The sequence below is a fragment of the Lynx rufus genome, unplaced genomic scaffold (assembly GCF_022079265.1).
Source record: "Lynx rufus isolate CCGP_SWC_20201006 ecotype Redwood Valley unplaced genomic scaffold, mLynRuf1.p SCAF_2, whole genome shotgun sequence".
NCBI classification, from domain to species: Eukaryota; Metazoa; Chordata; class Mammalia; order Carnivora; family Felidae; genus Lynx; species Lynx rufus.
This window is the reverse complement of record NW_025814834.1, coordinates 53,202,571-53,216,610: the sequence shown is the minus strand read 5'-3', so window position 1 is coordinate 53,216,610 and position 14,040 is coordinate 53,202,571.

Below are 14,040 nucleotides of genomic sequence, written 5' to 3'. Positions count from 1 at the left end.
ATTCTCTGCTGTCTTCTATGCCTTTTTCAAGCCCAGCTATTAATCTTATGACTATTATTCTAAATTCTTTATTAGATATATTGTTTCTATATGTTTTGAGCCATTCTCTAGCTGTCATTTCTTCCTGGAATTTCTTTTGAGAAGAATTCTTCTGTTTCATCATTTTGGCTAGTTTTTTGTCCTTTATGTGTTTTAATAGCTTGTTTAATAGTCTGCTATGTGTCCTGCACCAGCAAGCACTACTATATTGAAAAAGGACCATACACTGTCCAGAGCCTGGCCCTTCAGGGGTGTTTTTGGTGTGTGTTGCATGCTTGCTGTTGTTGTGACTCTGGTTGCTTTATCTCCCTACTCATAGTGATGGTTTGGACCTTCCACCAGGTGTGCTTTGATTTGTTCATTGAGGTAATCCTGGAAAAAATTTTAAAATGGTGGGGGTGGGGGGCTGTAAGAGGTGTAAAAGAAGAGGTGTAAAAAGAATAGATTAAAAATGTCTGCTTGAACAAACCAACAACCAGAATAGAGAAGAGAAGAAATAAGAGGAAGAAAAGGAAGAAAGAAAAAAAAATATATGTATGTGTATATGTACATATATATATATATATATATATATATATATGTATGTATATCAGAAAATGAAAAACTACTGGACCAATATCTGATGGTGCCTTGAAACCCGTGGCTGTACTGGTCTGGAGGAGGGGCCGTCTGGTTCAGTCAGTGTCTATCTTGCTCTGGTGTTACCGGGTGTGGAGAGGCGTGGTTTGGTGTAGGCCGGTCCCACCTCCACTGTGGGCCCGTTTCTTTGTTCGCTGAAGCCGCACCTTGTTGGTAATGGAGAGAAAAATGGCAACACCCCAGTCTCTCCTCCCCAGAATGGGTGTTCTAAACCACTCTGTTCAGGCCATCCTCACAGTGTTGTGTGTTGTGCGAGGGCATGAGTGGGCCAGTTTGTTCCACTCCACAGTTTCCCGCGCCTCCCAGGCACTTGACTGGGATTCAAACCTGTATACCTTAAAGGATCCGACTCCACATGCCCTGGTTCCTGGGTAGTGCTACTCCACCCAGCCAGCCAACAAAGGGCCTCTGACTGGTGGGCACCTGCAGGGTCTTTTGTCCTTGGAATGACTACATACCTTCTTCCCACAGCACCCAAGGGAGGGGACTGCTGTCTCCAACTGTGCCTCTGATCTTGCTACTGAGACCAGGGCTAGCTCCCCCTCTTCCCCAGGCGCATGTACAGAGCAGCAGGCCCCAGTCCAGAGAAAGCCCTACAACCCTGCATCGAGTTAGAAATTTGTTCTTTCTCCATTTTTTCCATTCCCGGTCCATGGTTTTTCTCTTGTCTGAACACAACCCTACACTTCCACAGCCTCTCTTTCTCTTCTTTTTGTCTCTCTACAGAAGGGGATCCCTCCCCTCTGTGCCTATGCCACCTGTTTTATCTTTCCCAATGGCCCATCAAGTTGTCCCCATGCACCCCTAGAGATGTTTCTGTCACTGTGTAGCCTCGATTCCTGGAATTCCAAGGCTTCTGGCCTCAAAACTGCTGTGTTTGAGGAGCAAGGGAGCTTCGGGTCCCCCTACTTCTCCACCATGTTGACTCCTCCAGGAGGCTACCAATTGTTTATGTAAATAGGTTTAATTGGAATAAAGTCATACCTATTTTTTTAAACATTTATTTATTTTTGAGACAGAGAGAGACAGAGCATGAACGGGGGATGGGCAGAGAGAGAGGGAGACACAGAATCTGAAACAGGCTCCAGGCTCTGAGCTGTCAGCACAGAGCCTGACGCGGGGCTCGAACTCACAGACCGCAAGATCATGACCTGAGCTGAAGTCGGCCTCTTAACCGACTGAGCCACCCAGGTGCCCCAGTCATATCTATTTTTTATTGTATTTTATACTGCTTGCTTTCATGGCTCAAGTGCAGAGCTAAGTAGTTGAGACCCAGACATTGTGGCCACCACTTGGGTATCAGTCTCTTTTGGATTTTTCAGTGATCCTGCAGAGACCCAGCCTCCTGAGCAATGAAAATTGGCATGCTATAAAGATAGAGAATGCCTTATTTTGTTCCCTAGAAACATTTGCTCTTCACATTTGAAGGGTATATATTTACATTGCTAAGGGAGATGAAATTGAGAGCTATTTGTTTTCATTTCAAAGGATTGTAAACTAGGAACATTCCTCTTTTCTTCCTAGTCAAGATTTATGTACATTAGGGAGGTAAGATTTATGTCCTTCTTCAGGAGTGGAGGGGAGCTGCATAGCAGTTGCCATATAAATTCTCAGATTCATAATTATAGGATTCTTCTCCTATGATACAAAACCCTCCTTTTTGTATCACAGGCCTAAACTTGTGGCTTTCATCACATTGCCCTAGAAGGAAGAGGATGTGGAGTGGGGAAATTAGGCAGTTATTGTTGCTATAGTAGTCTTCCTCTGATCCAGAAACTTCTTGTGTACTTTCTGGACAAGAACAAATGGATATAGATAACTAAAAACTTTATCACTACAAAGCCTAAATATTTAATATTTACAGAAAAAGTTTGCTAACCCCTGTTCTAGAGTGGTATTACTGTTCTTGAACAGAAATATATGGAATTATAAGTGTATACTCTGCCTGGTTTCTTTCACTCAACATAATGTTTTAGAGATATATCCATATTGTTGTGTGTATCAATAGCTATTTTAATTTCTAAGTAAAAACTACTATGTGATACTTCAACAGTTTGGTTAGTGATTTTCTGTTGGCAAACATCTGAGTCATTTTTGGCTTTTAGGTATTATGAACATTCTTGTACAAATCTTTGGGGACATATGCTTTCATTTCGGGGGGCATAATTTCTGAGTCATAGTAAAGATGTATTTCTAACTTTATGAAAATTCTTACTTGTTGGAAGTGGTTGTATCATCTTACACTGTCAATATATTAGATTTTCAGTTGATCCAAATTGTTGTCAATACCTAGTACAATCAATCTTTTTAATTTAAGCCATTCTATGGATGTAGGGTGGTACCTTATTGAGGTTTTCCTTACATTATTCTGTTTACTAATGATGTTTGGCTCCTTTTTATGTGCTTGTTAAGCACTCATATACTTTTTGTGAAGTTTTTAAGGCAAATTAATTATCTATTTTAAATCATATATTTATATTATTATATATTTGTTATATATATTTATATTATATCTTTTATATTTTGGATGAAAGCCATTTGTCAGATATATGTATTGTGAATATCTTCCCCAATCTGTGACTTGCCTTTTCATTTTCTTAAGAGTATTTTTTGATGAGAAGTTTTTAATTTTTTTTAAGTTTATTTATTTATTTTGAGAGCAAAAGCGTGCACATGAACAGGGAAGGGCAGAGAGAGAGGGAGAAAGAGAATACCAAGCAGGCTCCATGGACAGCACAGAGCCCACCACTTGGCCTGATCCCACAAACCCTGAGATCATGACCCGAGTGAAAATCAAGAGTCGGACACTCAACTGAATGAACCACCCAAGCACCCCAAGAAGTTTTTAATTTTGATAAATTCCTACTTAACAATTTATTCTTTTGTAATTAATGATTTCTGTGCCCTAAGACATCTTTGCCTACTCTACAGTTAGGAAAATATTCTCTTCTGTTTTCTTCCAGAGCTGTGTCATTTTGGATTTTACACTTAGATTTTACATGTGAGCTACTTTGAATTAAATTTTATATATGGTGTTAGGAAGAATGTCAAGGGTTTTGTTTGTTTCATTTTTCTATAGACTATCCAATTTTAAAAACAACATTTGTTGCAAATATTTTCCTGCTGACTTTCTTTGGTATCTTTATCGAAATGCAATTTTTACCATATGCAGGTGAATCAGTTACTGAACTGTATTCTGTCAGCTGATTTGTCTTTTCTTTCTTATGCTAATAGTACACTAATTTAATATTTGTGGATTTATGTTTTTTTCTCAAAATCAAGTTGTCTTCCAACAGTTTTTCTTCATTATTTTCCTGGATATTCTACTTCTTTTGTATCTCCATATGAATTTTAGAATCAGCTTGTCTATTTCTATAAAGTAGTCTGCTGGGATTTTGATTGAATCTATAGATAAATGTGAGATTCTTAAAACCTAGAAATCCTGAGCTTTCTCAATCTATTAATGTAATAGATTTATTTATTCAAGTCTTCTTTTATTTACCTAAGTAACAGTAGTTTTCAGTGTACAAGTCTTAGTAAACCTTTCATTAAATTTATTCCTGAGTTTGAAGACAAGTTTTTTAATGTTTTTCTGTTGTTGTTGTTAATTTCTAGAATCGCTAGAATGTAAAAGCACTATTTATTTTTCTTAATGAACCTTGTATCATACAACCTTACCAAACTCACTTATCAGTTCTAATAATTTGTTTAAAAGTTCATTCACTTACCAGTTCTAATCATTTGTTTATAGGTTCATCTGGATTTTCCCTGTACGTAATCATATCTCCTACAAATAAGGGCCATTTTACTTTGTTCTTTCCAAAGTATATGCTGAATTCAGCTCCCAGGTCACCAAATTGACACCCTTAGGAGTTTCAACTCTTCAATGTTTAGGCTGAAAACACTGAGGTCCAAGAAATGACATGCTTAATTAGTAATTAGCTGAGCCAAGAGCATGGTCCTATGATTCATAGGCCAGGAGTCTCTCTGTGACCAAACTCCTAGTATGTGAGTGTAGGACAGATCTCAGAGTAAATGTCTCACTTCTATTCTTGGCCAAGTTATGTTTAGCTACTTTTCCAAAGCAGGCCCAGTCCTGGGATGTTCCTCAGCAGCATATGTTCCCCCTGTACTGGAAAGTTATGAAAAGGATGTTTTTCCAAAGTGTTGTAAATATCTCTTTATTCTTGGAATTTTAAAGAAATCACAGAATATCTATAGGTATGAGTCTCTTCATTTTGCCTCAGACTAGCAGAGAGCATTCTGTCCACGTCTATAAATCTTATTTTAGCTCAAGAACTTGTCTTTGCTTGTTAATTTTTATTAATGTTCCTTTAATTGTTGGATTTCAGTTCTTACTAGCTACTTCTATTCATTATTTCTTTCAAAACATAGTTAGGCTATATCCTCCTGGCACTCTAGTAGGTCCTGGATTACAAAGTGTCAGCAAAAGCAGGTCTATATCCTGCCCTCAAGGTACTTAAAGATGAGCTAAGGGACCACTATTCAGTTTTGTGCACGGTTCAAATTCTCAATTCCTAAGCTTTAGGCCAGAGAATAGAAAATACCAAAACACCTTTTCTCATTTCTACCACTTTTTTTTCCCCCCAAACAGGGGACTTTGCTGGGTCACAGAGGCCAAGTATATGCTGGCCATTATGCCAGTGCTTCATGGATCTTATCCCCAAATTCTAGTAAAAGCATGTCATTTTTTTTTAGTATTATTCAGAGTTTCTAATCTCTTTTTAGTGGGAAATCAAGAGAAGATAAGTCAAAACATATAAGACAGGTAATATTTTAAAACAGAATTTGTAATGGCTTTTTAATGTAATCAATTTATTTTCTGAGATACTGTTCCTAATTTCTAATGTTTTCTGATATCTTTCATTAGATTTTATTTTAAGTTGCTGGAAATGAACATCTTATTGTTATCCTTTTTGAACAATTTTGGAATGTAATGTTTTTTAAATAACCCACTGTTATTTTTTTAAATAACCCACTGTTCTGTAACTATCAATATTCCTAAAATGTATTCCTTTTGCTTGGAATCAAAAACACAAAAAAATTACTCTATGGAGGAAAATAGCCCAGACTGAAAAAAAATTACCTGCAGAAGAGGTTAGTTACAAGTAAGAAGAAGTCTTTATACAGAGTCACTCAGCGTTAGATTATCTGCTAATTCTCTTTAGTGGAGTACCTATTTTCTATGGATATGTTTTATAGTCATTTTTTAAATTAAAAAATAATTGCTGCTTCTATAGATAGCTTTGAACTCTAGGTGAAAATGTTTTGTGCATCAATTTCAAGTCTTTTTGGGGCAGACTTCACTTTAGTACTAAAATGGATATATTATTTGCAATAGAGTTTTGTGCAGATTACTACATGTAGTCCATTTATTCTTTTTCAAATTATGTATTTCTCCCTTGGTTCTGGAATCATTAATATTATAAAATATATGTACAGGAAAGAATAATTAATTTGCTTTTATTCTCAGTACCAGAATCCTCTGCTAATGCTGTCAGGGCTTTATCCCTTGATAGCTCATCATCAGCGATGATAAGGTGAAAGGAACTTCCTCTGTCAAAGAAGTCTGACCTACAATTCTGGAACATCATTTAGTAGCCATAGAGCATTATCTTGAATTTTAGTTAGCAGGAGAAAAAAAAATGAGAGGAAGAAAATCATTTGATGTAGTTTGATGCTAAAGATTACTGTGTCTGAGAACGTGCTCACAGTGGAAGAACAGATTACATATTTCAGCATTTAAAGAATTTTTTAATTACATGCCCCCTCCCTCCAGAACCTTTGGTGTCTCTATGTATGATATCTTTCTGCTAACTGGTTCCTGATTTACCTGAGGAAAAGAAGTGAAATCTAATGCACTGCTTTTTACCCAGTGGGTGTGGGTATTTGCATATTTAAGAAAAAACTGATATCTCAAAATATCCATAGGTTTTTATTTCTCCCTATTGCCTTATCTCAGGGATACAAACTTATATTCCTGTAGGGCCCAGGCAGGTAGTGAAAAGTCCTGATTTCAGCTTGGTATAAAACCTAGGGATTGGCAGGTGCTAGAGAGTACGAGCCCCATATGAAGGCCCTCAAATCCTAATTTTTAAACATTGTTTTAGACAAACCAAACCTTCGGAGAGGGTGAGGGGAGATATGCAAAATTCAGTCATGAAGATACCACTTTTTTGCCCTTATCCAGGGGTCTGACACTAAATATCTTCTCTTTAATTCTTTCATAGCTTTGACAGAGAAGTATCACTGTCCCCATTTCATCAGTCAACAGAGAGACCAAAAATGTGTGTATGCATTTATTAATATGTGTAAATAAAAGTGTCCATTTGTACTTACATAGATTATTACTATATGTGTAGCTACACGGGAGGTAGATTTGCATAGCAGAAATAAAATCAAATCTAGAGAGAGTCAAATTGGACTTCGATATTAGCTCTGCCACCATTGCATGTGCAATAAGACAAAGTCACTTAACCCCTCTTTGCCTCATTTTTCTTCCATAAAATTAGGGTTTGTTACACTTTTTAAGAATTAAAAGAGGCACTACGCGTGATAATAATTGGTAAATGTAAAAAAGCGAGAGTAAACCAAAGTAGGAATTAACTTTCAGTCGGTAGTAACACCCATGTCTATACAGGGACAAAATGATAGTGGCTGAGGAGATAAGTTGCTACAGCACTATGTTAGGCAGAATGAAGGTTCTTCAAAGATGTCCCCATCCTACACCCCACAACCTGAGCACATCGGGGCACAAGGCATTGAGGAATTAAGTTTGCATATGGAATTAGAGTCTCTCGGCGGCTGTCCTTCAGATATGGAGAGTATCCTATGATCTTTAAAAGTGGAAGAGAGGGACAAGCCCAGTCAGAACCAGAGAAGGAGATGTGGTGATGGGAGACTGGAGTAGTGCGATGTGAGAAGAACTCAACTTGTGATTGCTGACTCCACTGCGGGGAAATGCAGGCAGCCTCTAGAAGTTGGAAGAGGCAGGGAAATGGATTCTCCCGTAGAGCCACCAGAAAGGGATGCAGCCTGCTGACATGTTGATTTCAGCCCAGTATGGCTCACTTTGGGTCTTTGGCCTCCAGGACGGAAAGATAATAAATTGATGTTGTTCAAGCCACCAAGGTTGTGATAATTTGTTACAGCAACAATAGGAAACTAATGCAAGAGCTGACTGACTGACAGGGGCAGTGTGATGTTCTGTGGTATGAGTGTCAGGGACTCAGCAATTCACAGCAATGTCAGAGGCTGAAGACAACTGGACTAAGCCTTTTACTTCTCATCCGGTAGCTTTCTGGCTATTTGCTTGAGCTATTTCACTGCTCATAGAGATGCACTACAGAAATCGGAATTCTCTGGACAGGAACTCATGCAATGTGGAAAATTTGAGGGTGACAAATATGTCACTCTCTTAATTATGTTGATAGTTTCAGGGATGTATACAATTGTTGAAATGTACCATAGGGTACACTTTAAACATGTGCAGTTTATTGTACATTGGTTATACCTCAATAATGCTGCTTTTAAAAAAAATGAAATGTGGATTCTTCTGATTTTCAAGTGTCTGTCTCTGTGCCAGATCTAACAGTGGGCTTAGAAGTATCTCTGGTCTGACCTGTGATGGGGGCCATGAATTTCATATGATTTGCAGCTTGCTTCCCAACATGAGTCCTGAACTGCAACTTCTTGACGGCTGTAAAAATGAGATTTTCTTAATGTAGCAATAGCTAATTGGCTTCTTCCTTTCTAGCTGTGCTGGGGCACAGAGAAGCAGAAAAGCATGTGCATACCTCCTCCTGAGTTTCAATCTTCCTAGACTGTCATGACAAGCAGGGCAAGGCTGCCCTTGTTTAGTAGGAGTATGTGGAAAACAAATTAACTTGGGTTAATTCCATTCATTGACTGTCAGTCCTTGTGGGCTCTACTTCATTTCCTGAATTCATAGTTCAAGATGTGCACAGGGACCATCTCATTGCATGAATAGTGCTACAATACTGGATACTGGAAGGAAGTGATTCCTTACTTTCCCTTTTTTTTTTTTGCCTCTCACCCCCAAGGACACATCACTGGCTTGTTTTCCAGCTTCAAGGCTCTACAGAAGCAATAGTGAGTTTTGGGCTAGTCAAGGCACAGAATTGATTTACCTGCATCCATTCTAAGTCCTATGAACTTGAGCAAATCAGTTTTTATTCCCTTGTCTATAGAATGGGAATGATATGACTGCTCCCTTTTTCACACTTATAAATGTGATTAATAATGAAGGCTGAAAATATCCACACAATTCTAAATTCCTCAGAGATGTGGTTAAATGGAAATTAAGTGATACATAATGGAGGTTCATAATAGACATGCCTAATGAAAAAAGGAAAGAAAGAAAAGAAGGAAGGAAGGAAGGAAGGAAGGAAGGAAGGAAGGAAGGAAGGAAGGAAGGAAGGAAAGAAAGAAAGAAAGAAAGAAAGAAAGAAAGAAAGAAAGAAAGAAAGAAAGAAAGAAAAAGAAAGAAAGAAAGAAAGAAAGATGGAGAAACAGAGTGCTCTGGACATTGGGAAGAATTATTACAAATTCCAAAAGTCCCTTTTAAAGCTGAGATTAAGCCTGAGTCTCATTAGTGAAAATGCCTAATCCCCTCAATCACTTAACCTCTGGGAAAGTCTGATAATAGTGGTGGATCTTCTGGTTTCTTTTGCTTACTCTGGATAACCCCAAATTTCATTTAGGATTTTCACAAAAGTTCTTATCTGCAGCTTAATGTTTCTCTCTTTTCATCATATTTCCCCCTCAAATGTAAACTTCCTTATTAGTTTAAACATTACTATGAGTAATGTCAGAATCACTGTGATAATTCAAAATTATATTTTGTATTAGTGTATTACAAAATTGTATCGCTAGTCTCCTTTTAGAGGCAAGAACAAGGGTAGCATTTGAAACAAGGCTATAAGGCAAATTTTTCTTTCTCCATCTCTCTGATAGACACACATGCATGCCTGCATACAAGTATGCACATATATGGGCACACACACACCCCACACCAGTGTTAGGTGACTACCTATCGAACTTCAGGAAAACCTTAGCTACCACTTAGTGTTTGAAATCTTTGTATTTCCTTATGCATTTAGAGTTCCATGTTGTTTTTATCTGCTCTCCTTCCAGATAATGAAAGAGATACACACAACATTCTGTGTATTAATGCCATAAACGTCTGCCTCTGGCAAAGCCTTAATATATGAACAAAGAAAGGAATTGTTCACACAGCAAAACATACAATGAGAAATGAATATCAGTGGTGGAAACCTCTCTGTTAGAGAGAATTTCAGATCATTTCAATGTTTACATTTGCAACTCAAGCATATTGACAGAGCAATGCAAATAGATGTACACTAGGAAATGCAGGAAGAAAATTATTTGCACAGATACTGCAAAGATTTTCTAGCTATGTGAGAAATGAAAATGCATTTTTGCCATAAGTGGTAAACTGAATGTTATTAACAGGACAAACCTCATGTAAACGGGAGATAAGCAGAAATTGATTTGAATATTATTGCAGAGCAAAGTAAATAACCACGATGCATTCAACCTTTATAAATGTGCAAAACCAGATTAATTTTCCCAATTACAATCCTTAATAATATTAAATGACTTTTAAAACATGAAATAGGATAAGAGATTGATGGTAATGATAATCCACAAATGTGTTCTATGGGATATTAATAAATATTTGGTTAAACAAAGTGGGGAAGAGGTGGAGAAGAGAGGGAAAATGCTGTGTTAAATAAAGTTAAAGAGATATCCTCAAGACTTCTCAACTCTGAATCTCTAAACAGAAATAAAGTGTGTGATGTTTCCAAAATTCTTAGACCTTGAAACTCTTTCACAAAGCACATGAGAAACGAAAAGTTCTGAGGAACGCACAGGACACTGAATGTCTTCCTGATTGATTCAGACCTAGAGTTAAACTCAACTCCACCTTCTATTCCAGTCACTGCTATGATAACCAGTGTTAAAATCTGATTCTCTACAAATGAAGAAAGCGTTTATAGAAATGCAAGTAGACACATCACGGTTCTACAGTCCAGTCCCTGAAAGCCAGTGCTGCATTGCTATAGTTGTAGAGGTTATGCCAGAGAAATGCTGCCCAGATAGTCACACAGAAGCATTACCAGGTGGTTCACAGCATACTGAAGAAGTCACCATGATACAGGCCTGAAACTTGACTTTGTCGTGACCAGTATCATAATATTGACCCCAAAGGTATCCTAAAAAAATTCACTTTACGGTAAAAAACACAGTTGTGAAAGCAGCCAGGCAGCCATCGTCTCTATCTAGCATCTCTTCTCTTTGTAGATTGATCTACCTGGAAAGCCAGATTAAAATTGGAAGGTTTTTCTGGTGACCATGGATCAAAACAAAAGGAGCTAGCAATATGACCTACATCATTAATGGCATCTTTTCAGGCTTTCAGAGCCTGATCCACCATGCTCCAAAGAGAGCCATAGTCCATGAATTCCAGCCTCAGTTATGGTAGAATATTGCATGAGCACAGCTAACTGCTTTGCCTTTCACAGTGCTCTTTAATGTTTTTTGCTAAACACCTCATTTTGACTAAATCCATGCTTATTAAGTTATGATAACACAGTTTAACTACATCAGTAGGCTTAGACACAATGTTATAGGCAGGATTCACCTAAAGCTACCCTCTAATAAATAGGTTGAAGAAACCTCCTATCATCCACTATAATTTTCCATACTATCCTTACAGTGAGCTTATTCCCACATTGAAGAATATCTTGCTATTATATCTTTTTTACTCGCTACCAAGAAAATCTGGTAAATTCAGACTTCCCCATTGCACTATCAGTTGTCTGAAGATGCTAATCAAGTAGACAAGACATTATCATATATACACATGTGTAAAATGACCGAGGATCTGGCACTTACATCCATTAGGATTTGCTCTAGCCACAGCCAAGAGGAGGGAAGACCAGAGGTGTGAAGAGATTAGCCCATGACCAGTGACAAACTCCAGCCTCCTCATCCCCAGATATGACAACTCTGAAGTTTATTTTACATCATCTGCCAGGGGATTCCAGTGGAACTGAGTCACAAGCACCCAGTTTTCTAGATTGTTCATTAATCCCATCGTACATTGTCTACCTTTTTCTGTCTTACTTCTCCACTTCCTGATTGGTGCTTCCTAGGATCCCTTCCCAAATAAGCTACCTACACCTCAAATACTATTCTCTGAGCTCCAGGGAAACCCAACCTAAGGTAATGTGTAACTATAGAGTTTGTTAGCAATCTGCTCTAGACCCAGAAATGTTTACTTTCTTTCTGACAGCTCAATTAAATTTGAATTATTTTAATTACCTGTGGCTAGACTTGTATAAGTCTATAGAATTTCAATTTGCTTGTATATTATTGATCAACCCATGGCATGTAGCAACTACTCTACCTTTCTTGGAAAAATCAGCCATATATCAAATGAGTTAACCTATGGTTTGGTCCAGGTGTAGAACCTATTACTTATATCATGAAGGAAAGCCAAAATGACAGTATTCCAAACAGGCTGACCCATACTGGTAATCTGGTAATAAAATAGCTCTGCAAAGTGCAATTCCTCCTTTCCCTCTCTCTTGCTGTGGATCATATTTTCCATAAATATTTTTTTCAGTTCCTAATTGTGCATTATTTTCAATAGAATAAAATTTTTATGGTGTTATACATGTTTAAGGGTTAATTGCATTTTTTAGAAATTAGAGCAAAAGGTAGATAAATGAAGCACAGGATGGGTTGAGATCCAGGCACTGTCCTGGCTGTCCACTACTGTTACCTCACTTAAAACAGAAGGAGACGGCATTTAATGATTTTTAAGGAATCTTTCTAACTCTAAAATTTTAATTTCTGTAATTCTCACTACAAAAATTATTGGCAGTTATTGTTACATTGATAGAAATTACTATTATTAAAAGCACAGGGAAAACTTTGCTTCTGGATTCTAGAAGCTATAATATGTGAGATTATTTGTACTTTTTTGCATTTGAAAATTAGCTTTAGGCTAATTTTAGGCTAATGGTAGTTTAAAAATTACTTCTGATTTAGGTCAGGATGGAATATCAGGAAGAATGTATTTCTTTCCTTTTCCTTTTTTTTTTTTTTTAAGATTTTATCTTTAAGTAATCACTATACCCAACATGGGGCTTGAACTCACAACCCCGAGATCAAGAGTCACATGTTTCACTGACTGAGCCAGCCAGAAGCTCCAGAAAGAATTTCTATTTTATGTTTTAAACTTAAGTATCCAAATTGGGAAGTATATTGCAGTGATCCATAATGTTGGTATAAGGGGGAACACACTAAAGTCATGTTTTGATTTAAAGAATTGCTAATTTGGTTGAATCATTACTATTTTATTGGAAGGAAGGAACTGGACCCTACGAGTAACATAGCTGGTTCATGTGTTAAGATGGATCTTTACCTCTTTGGCATGGTAGTTAAGGATAAGTAGGACTAATTTTTTTTTTTTTTAGTTTATTTATTTACTTTGAGAGAGCTGTTAGCTTGGAGCCTGACACAAGGCTTAAACTCAAGAAGCATGAGATCGTAATCTGAGCCAAAATGAAGAGTTGGAGGCTTCATCGAATGAGCCACCCAGGTGCCCCAGAACTAATTTATAGAATGAAAGGTACTTTGGCGCCTGGATGGCTCTGTCGGTAAAGCCTCCAACTCTTGATTTCAGCTCAGGTCATAATCTCATGGTTTGTGAGTTTGAGCCCTGCTTGGACTCTGTGCTGGCAGCACAGAGCCTATTTGGGATTCTCTCTCTCTCTCCCTCTCTCTCTCTCTCTCTCTCTCTCTCTCTCTCTCTGCATGTCCCATGCTTGTGCTTTCTCTCTCTCTGTCTCTCTCTCTCTCTCTCACAAAATAAATAAATAAACATTATAATTTTTTTTCAAAAGAATGAAATAGCCTTTACAATGAAAAAATCAGAATTGTTATAAGGCTCATGAAAACTCTAAGCTTTAAATGGCTCTGGATTTCTTTATGTGTATTAATCAGAAACACACAGCTATCACCTTTTAAATATACTTTTATTTTTAAAATGAGGAAGAACTATGCCTTCCAGTTTCTTTAAGTTGGCTTCTTTTAAAAACAAAACAAAACAAAACAAAACACCCCAAGATGTTCAAGAAGCTACAAGCACATCAGGGAGCCACTCAACTAAATAGAACTCCTCCTTTGAAAGGTGCTGTCACTGACCATGGGAGAAGAGACTGTGGCATTTTATTTTGTAAGCTTTAATTTTCCCCTGAAAATGAAAGATCAGCTTTGAAGTTGGGG